General features: G+C 35.2%; 1 long non-coding RNA gene and 1 pseudogene across 1 annotated transcript; both read right to left on the minus strand.

Moving 5' to 3' along the window:
• Nucleotides 1-463: 463 nt before the first annotated feature.
• On the minus strand, nucleotides 464-7,089 carry LOC145805809 (uncharacterized). Its single transcript, XR_014347961.1, has 2 exons — nucleotides 6,941-7,089; nucleotides 464-739 (listed from the first exon to the last, which is right to left on the minus strand). It is a non-coding gene; the product is annotated as an uncharacterized LOC145805809 (long non-coding RNA).
• Nucleotides 2,331-5,788, minus strand: LOC145806251 (pentatricopeptide repeat-containing protein At4g17616 pseudogene; annotated as a pseudogene).
• Nucleotides 7,090-7,472: the final 383 nt, after the last annotated feature.

Below are 7,472 nucleotides of genomic sequence, written 5' to 3' on the forward strand. Positions count from 1 at the left end.
ATTTTTTAAACCTTAGTATATTCAGAGAAATTTATACATAACTCAATGGAGTTTGGAAAACTCACATTGTAGACAACAAAGTGAAATTTCGAAAACACATGGGAGTTCTAGCCAACAAATTAGCTGAGTAAACAACTAAATTAAAAGATTTGCAAAATCTTTGTTTCAATATCCTTATACAAATAAATTGGAATGAAGATTTTAATTTTGAAAAAATAAACCATTTTCTTCAGCTATCAGATCTCATATCAGATGAGTTTTCTGATCTAGTTTTTGAACAAATAAAAAGAATTTGTCTTTTTGAAAAAGCAAGAACTTTGCTTCCAAAAGAAATTTTTATGTTAATCAAAAATCGAGTTGAAGATCATCGTGATAAGATTAGACAAATCTTAGAACGATCTTATGATAAATTGCAACGCCCCAAATTTCTAGCCCAAATGATAAGACAACAATCATAGCTCTTTCAAGGAAAACCGAATATAAATCTCCAAACTTACATTACATGATACAATAGTTCTTCATACAACAATACATTAATCCAACAACAAGTAAATAAACAAATAAATACCCCCAAGGGTTTACAAGTTTCCAAGGCTTGAGCCTAGTTACACAAAACGGTTATTCAAACCCACACAAACACAGCCCTTGGCTTACACAGAGTCACAACAAAATGAGAGCATTGTACTCCCAACATACATACTTCCACGCCCCTAGTTGGGTGGGATCACCACATCTTTTTCTACACAAAAATTCCATAGGGTGAGCTTAAAGCCCAGTACGAAATTCTTAACAAAGTATATAAATTTTATACAAGTCTCAAGAGATGAAATGCACATGCCATGCTATGCCCTTTTTGAAGATAAATCACATTTTCATCTTTTGAAAACCATCATGCTCAATGATATCATGCAATTTCAATTTTTCAAAACTTAACAATTTATTTCAAGGGCGGTAAATACGACTCTGGTAATCCCTAGGTCGGTGTCTGCAAGTACACTATATAAGTACTACCAAATTGTCATTTTTACTGGTATTAACCGGAAGGCTTGACACTTATCCACGCGAGTTTTCAGTCTTTCACCCCAGACTCTCAGGTCAACTTATTCAATATCATCTACACCACCTATCAAGACTTACCAACGTATTTACCCCAAAACCATTTCATGAAAACTTGTTTCTCAACATTCTTTTCTCAATGCAAGTTTTCTAATCAACTTTCAAAGTTTAATGTAATCAAATGAATTGTTATGCTAATAACACAAGATGAATATAAATACTTTTATTCCAATTCATCATCCAAGGAATAATCCATCTTCTCAAGTATCCTCAACAATTAGTTATTTCAATACTATTTCAACGTTTTGAACAATAATTTTCAAAATAAACAACAATTCTCATATTCCTTGAAATTCATCATTTATATAAATATAAATAAGAAATTTTCCAAACGTCCATTTATTTTGACGCACAAACTAAATATAACAATATCATTTATAGATTTTCAATCTCCTTTAAAAAAAAATCCCCAAATTCTAGGTTTTCTTACCAAAATTATACAGCTCAAATCTTTTGAAAGAAAACTTTCCAAAATCATCTTTTCTTCAATCAACGAAGATCAAAACTCATAAGATCATTTTAAAAGAACAAGAGACAAACCCACTTTCAAAATCGCTCAACTTCTTAAATCAACGATTAATTTTGAAAGCTATCGAAAGATGATTTCGAAAATATCTAGATTTTGTAAAAATATATATATAACTCTAAGAAAATCCCTACCTCAATTTTTGAAGAAGAAATGAGATGAAACCCCCAAAATCAACGGTGTCGAAACTCGATCTTCACCGCACACAACGAAGCCCTCGAGAAGTTAACCAACTTTGATGAACTATGGCAGAACTCTAATGGATCTTGAGAAATCAAGGTTTTGATCTAATTTGGCATAGGGAAATGTAGAGAGAAGGGAGAGGAAAGGGTTTTTAGAGAGAGAGATATACAAAAGTGATCTGAAATATCAAATTCACGAACTGATATAACATGGTCCACTCAAGCGTAGAAAGCCCTGCTCGAGCGTCAAATACACTTTCCCAGTACTTTTGCAGACAGGTTAAACTTATGGAACCAAACATTCTCCGCTCGAGCGCATAAACGGCCGCTCGAGTGGACAAGCAACTTCTAGTACATTTTGTATTTTTGCTTCGGGGGCACTGCCCCTCAACCTTGCTAGGGCGCTGCCCCTGGACCCCGGCGAGCTGACCGGGCAGCTCAATCCCCGCCAGGACGTTGCCCCCTGGACCCCCGCGAGCTGACCGGGAAGCTCGATCCCCGCCATACTCAGCAAGTAGCAAAACTGGGATTGCTACAAGAAGTAAATTTTAAAGATGGAATTTCCAAAATAACCATCATGGCAAACCATGACATGTGGTTTTTTGAAGACATAGACTGGAGAATAACTAATCAAGTTATTTTTCAAATTTTAGATCCAATCCAATGGATAGAATATCCAATGATCATCAAAGCAATGCTCTCATGGGTAGTAAAAGGCTTCTAATAGAGCAAATATTTTACTTTCTGGATCTCCAGCACTATTGGTTGGCGAGAACGAGAACATTTTTTTCCAACCATACCAGATTTGGTATCTTAAAGAAATTGAAGATTTTGAATTTGAAGATGATTATTTGGATGAAAAAAGTCGGAGAGAGCGATTGAAAAATATTCAAAAACTTTTTTTGACAAAATATTGGATAGACAGTCTAATATCTATTTCACAGGCAGCGTCAAATATACATGACTCCGCAAAATTGCCATCTATGGTCACAAATGGTAGAATACTATTTGTAACCCATTTTCCCATAACATATCAAAGGTCTCCTGCACAAATTAATGAGTCTCTTGACACGTTATTAAATCTCAAAAAGAGAAATAATTTGGATCTTCCGTTGGAACTAGCCATGACCACAGATGATGTAGAACATTTTCGGAATGAGCAATATAGCCAGGATCATGATTCCCCTCCATCAGAGACTGATGAAGAATATCACAATCTCATAAATCGAATGGAACCATAGTGGACCCCACTATCAAATGCAGCTGTCTCCTAATCGACTCCAACTTTATCCAGGACACATGAAGTAACCTGTATTATTAGGTGGAAAGTGGTCAGCCAAATCCTTTCAGCCGCCCCTACAAGACAGAAACGATCAACCAAATCTTATCTGTTTCAGTCTACCCCTTTGAAAACCGGGGAGGGTAGACAGTGTATATAATTGTACGAACTGTAGAACATAGCAAATAATTGTAAGTTTTCATTTATTGTCTTTGTTTTTGTGTGGAAACTTTGAAAAAGCCTATTTATAGGTTTTGTAGACTTTGTAGAAACTTGAAAAGTTTTGGCCGTATTAGTTTGTTAGTTGTCAACAAAGTAGATATGTAATAATGTTAGGATGACTTTTGGGTTTTGTTTGTATCTACAACATCTAGTCTATAAATTAGCTTTCTAGCCAACATAATAAAGCATGTAAATTCTCTCCATCTTCGTTGCCTAAGCTTCTCCTTTTGCCTACTTCATCTCTAACTCCATAACTCATTCATAATTCCTTAAGAAAAATAGTAAAAAGCACATTTCTTTTTTGTTTTTGTAATGACAGTGATATAAGACTCAACGACAATCTGTCTCATGGAAGAGATATATGGATTTCAGATTCGATGTGGCACCAGAATCTACAGAGTTAGGTTCAACTGTTCATCTCTGTAATGGGTTTCAAAAATTTTCTTAGGATTTGAGGACAGAACTGATTGGGATAAATATTCAATAAGGATTCTCCTCGATTAACGACAAGTTGCTTCAACCATTCGACTTCAATTTCCACAAATTGGCTGCGTTTGAACAAGGCATACACGTTCAGTTGATACCAACCCACTTCCTAAATGCCCGAACATGTTCAATCCTATTACTTTGAGCCTCGGTTCTAGCATTGGATCCTTTTAAACTCCTATAAAGATCTCTGTGAAACTTTAGGTACTCAGATTTAAACATCCACTTGTTGATGTACATACCATGCTCCTTCATATAACCAATGACCTCCATCACCCTCCCAAAATAACCACCTCAACCACCTCAAAGAAAATTCAATATTAACAACTCGAATAAATCCCTGTTAACCACGAAATTTCCATTCTCCATATTCCTCTTGATATTCCCCCACAAGATCGTGATATCACGGTACATTTCCAAAGAAGAATACCCAGAAACCATATTAAAGAATGTTTGCACAATGGGCTCGATTTTCATCTTTTGCATTTTTCTGTATGTATTCAAAGCATCCCATATCATTTTAGCTTTCCAGAAGAAGTAGATAGAAGAATTGTGCTCATAAACCACAGAAGGCACAGTGTAAACCTCTTCTTCCAATTCCCAGATGATAGACTCAGCCAAATCAGATTCTCCATCTAAAACAATTATGGCCTCATCAGACATTTTTTCAACCAAACCAGCCTTCTTAATTTGTTTTAGCAAAGCCTCTGCTTCCCCAAACATCTTTCCTTCATGATAAGCCCTCAACAGCGATATATAGGACCTAGTGCCCATGGAAGTCCCCGCCAACTTCACGTGATCTAAAATGTCATGATGCAGGCATCAATCACATCAGAACACAAACTGTCTTCTTTCAATGAAGCCACCTTCTTCTGAATGGTAATTAACAGCTTTGACAACTCACTATTCCTACCACATCCCTTGTATTGTAGGATAAGCTTGGCCATTCCTTTGTTGCTAAGGACAACTTCCCCATTCTTATATATAAAAAGCTCCTCTTTAGTTTCCATTTGAGGATAGAATCCTTCTGTAGCAGCTCAGGTAATATCTGTATTTTCAACCCTGCCCTGAGATTATGAGATCCAATTGGCACGAGGCAAGGCTTCTGGGGGTCTTTTCTATATTTTTTACTATGACGAGATTCGTCACATCTATATATGTCTAATATGAGTCCCGAAGCAACATCGACATCATTAAATTTGAAATGTAAGCTCAGCAAACTGTCATAGAACTGCCCGTAATGATGAAGCAAAGGAACTGAAACCTGATCAATACGATCTTTAAATTTCTTCAACTCATCCCTCTAACCATTCATTTGATAAATAAGAGAAATGATATCAATGGCATGTGCATCAGCTATGACACCTGCTTGTGCCATCAGTTCTATAATCTGTTGGCCCTTGAAAGATGACCCAAACCTCACACAAGCATCAAGAACAAGGTTAAAGATCATCGTATCAGGTTTTATCAGCTTTGTAGAAGTAGATCTGTTTGCACTTGAATGTTGAAATTGATCACAAAGCTCAATCAATATATTTGATGCAAGATATGTCCCAACCTCTGTCTTCACCATATGCATAAAGACTTGCCCAAATATATTCGCTGGGGGCAAACTCTCTTTCTCCAGCAACAGCCTGGAAATCATGGATGCGGAAACAGGCATTTGAGCTCTTGCCAAGGATAGGGAGAGCTTAATCAGGAAGTTGGATCGAACTAAATCAGATTTCTCTTTCTGTATTAGAAAAACTATGGCATGCCTTTTGAAGCCAGTGGGGATCAGATGAGTAGGACAACTCAAGTAGCAGTGTACTCATGAGAGACTGGTTTCAGAAAACCATACAGGTTTCTAAAATCATTATAAGTTTCCCATGCTTCATCAACTTGATGATCCTTCAAAGCCACTTCGAGCTTTCTGAGCAGAACCATGTGCGATGATCCGTCCCAGCATATGCTTTCTGTCTTACTACTAGTAGAGAAATGTTAAGAGTAAGGGACTCCGATAATGCTTATGGCATATATCTGGAAATTGAAGCTTCCCAACACTACTGCAAACACATTCTGCATCATAAACCGATCTCAAAGCGGCATTTCAGTAATTGAAGAGATACAGAAAACTGATGAATAACTGCTAGTGAAGCAGGGATGTAATGGGAGTGTTTTTTCCAATGATTTTGCCATTCAGATACACATTTTAAATAACCACAGTACATGTGATTAGAACGGACAATGACGGATTTACTATGCCTAGATGAAGAGCAATTCAAGGAAAAGGTTAACCCATTAACCGTACTCCACATAAGAATAAGATTACATACTTGACCACACAATTCCAGTAGTGTATCCTTGCAGGTGTCCTTCGACAAATTTTCGGACTAATTATCTGAGGCATATCATTATTCACATCAACATTAAAAACTGATGAAAACATAAAAAGCATTTGAATGAGACATATCACGCTCACACTGACTTCAACAAGCAATAACATATAAAACCCACATCCCTATTCGAAGGAAAGCCCTTCCCAATTCTTCGGTATTGCAGTATACCAGTGTCAAAGTTTGTGTAAAAACCTACAAATCAAGGAACTATGTATCAAGTATCCACTACGACTACGAGTATATTACACACACACACAAACAGACCACAAAAAAAAAAAAAAAAACCTCTTACTGCACTAACTTTAGACTAAAATTATGGCACATTTAGTTATTTTATGTACATTAAATTAAATAAGATAGGTTGTCTATGTCAGTCATTAGTCATATTTTACTGCTTAAAAAAAAATAAAAATTGCCTCATTGGAAAATCTAAATTGCAGTTCCTCTTTATCTATATGTAGAGGCTCATTAAAATCTAATTTTTTTTGTCCATAATTTAAAAACGATGAAGTAAAAAGATATAAGGATTACAAATGAACGAGAGTCAGACTAATAGATATAAAATAAAAAAATTAATGCTCCGTTTGGTTCTCGGTAAATAAAATAAGCAAGTTTTTGACAAATCAAGCATTCAACTTCGTTTCCTGTCTCTCATGCTTTCTCGCGAATCAAACAGGGGGAAATCGGTAGGCATTTTCTTCACAATCAAACTAGATTCGAATTCAGAGCCAGAGTGAGAGAGCGAGCTTACCTCATTGAATCACACTGATGAGATATGATTGATGCGTTGTTTCTTTCATTGGAGTCTCGGGTGATCCACAATTGGGCTCTGTTTGGTTGCCAGGAAAATATGAGTCGACCGAGCCCTACAATAGTGGAATGGGTTATCTTATCCCTAGTTTCTTGGGAGAATTTGTTTAGTTACAATCTGAGAAATTATTTTTAAATTTGTCTATATTTCAGTAATTTTTTTTTTCTTTGGATTTTTGTAGATACATTAAGATTAGATGAATGTAAAAGATAAATTTTTTTTTAACTAAAATATTAAAAAAATTACTAAAAGTAAACAAAAATCCCAATAAAAATGCACACGGATTTTTGTCTATTTTTAATAGTATTTTTAATATTTTAATTAATTTATTTTACTTTTTATATTCATCTTGATTAAATAATGTTAAAAAATATAAAGAATTTATTAAATTATAAAAAAAATCATTAAAAATAAAGGAAAACTCAAAACAAAACAGACACTTGTTGATTTTTTCATTAGTGTTGAAAATTTA

This window comes from Camellia sinensis, chromosome 13 (assembly GCF_055761805.1).
Source record: "Camellia sinensis isolate YWXY chromosome 13, ASM5576180v1, whole genome shotgun sequence".
Taxonomy (NCBI): Eukaryota; Viridiplantae; Streptophyta; class Magnoliopsida; order Ericales; family Theaceae; genus Camellia; species Camellia sinensis.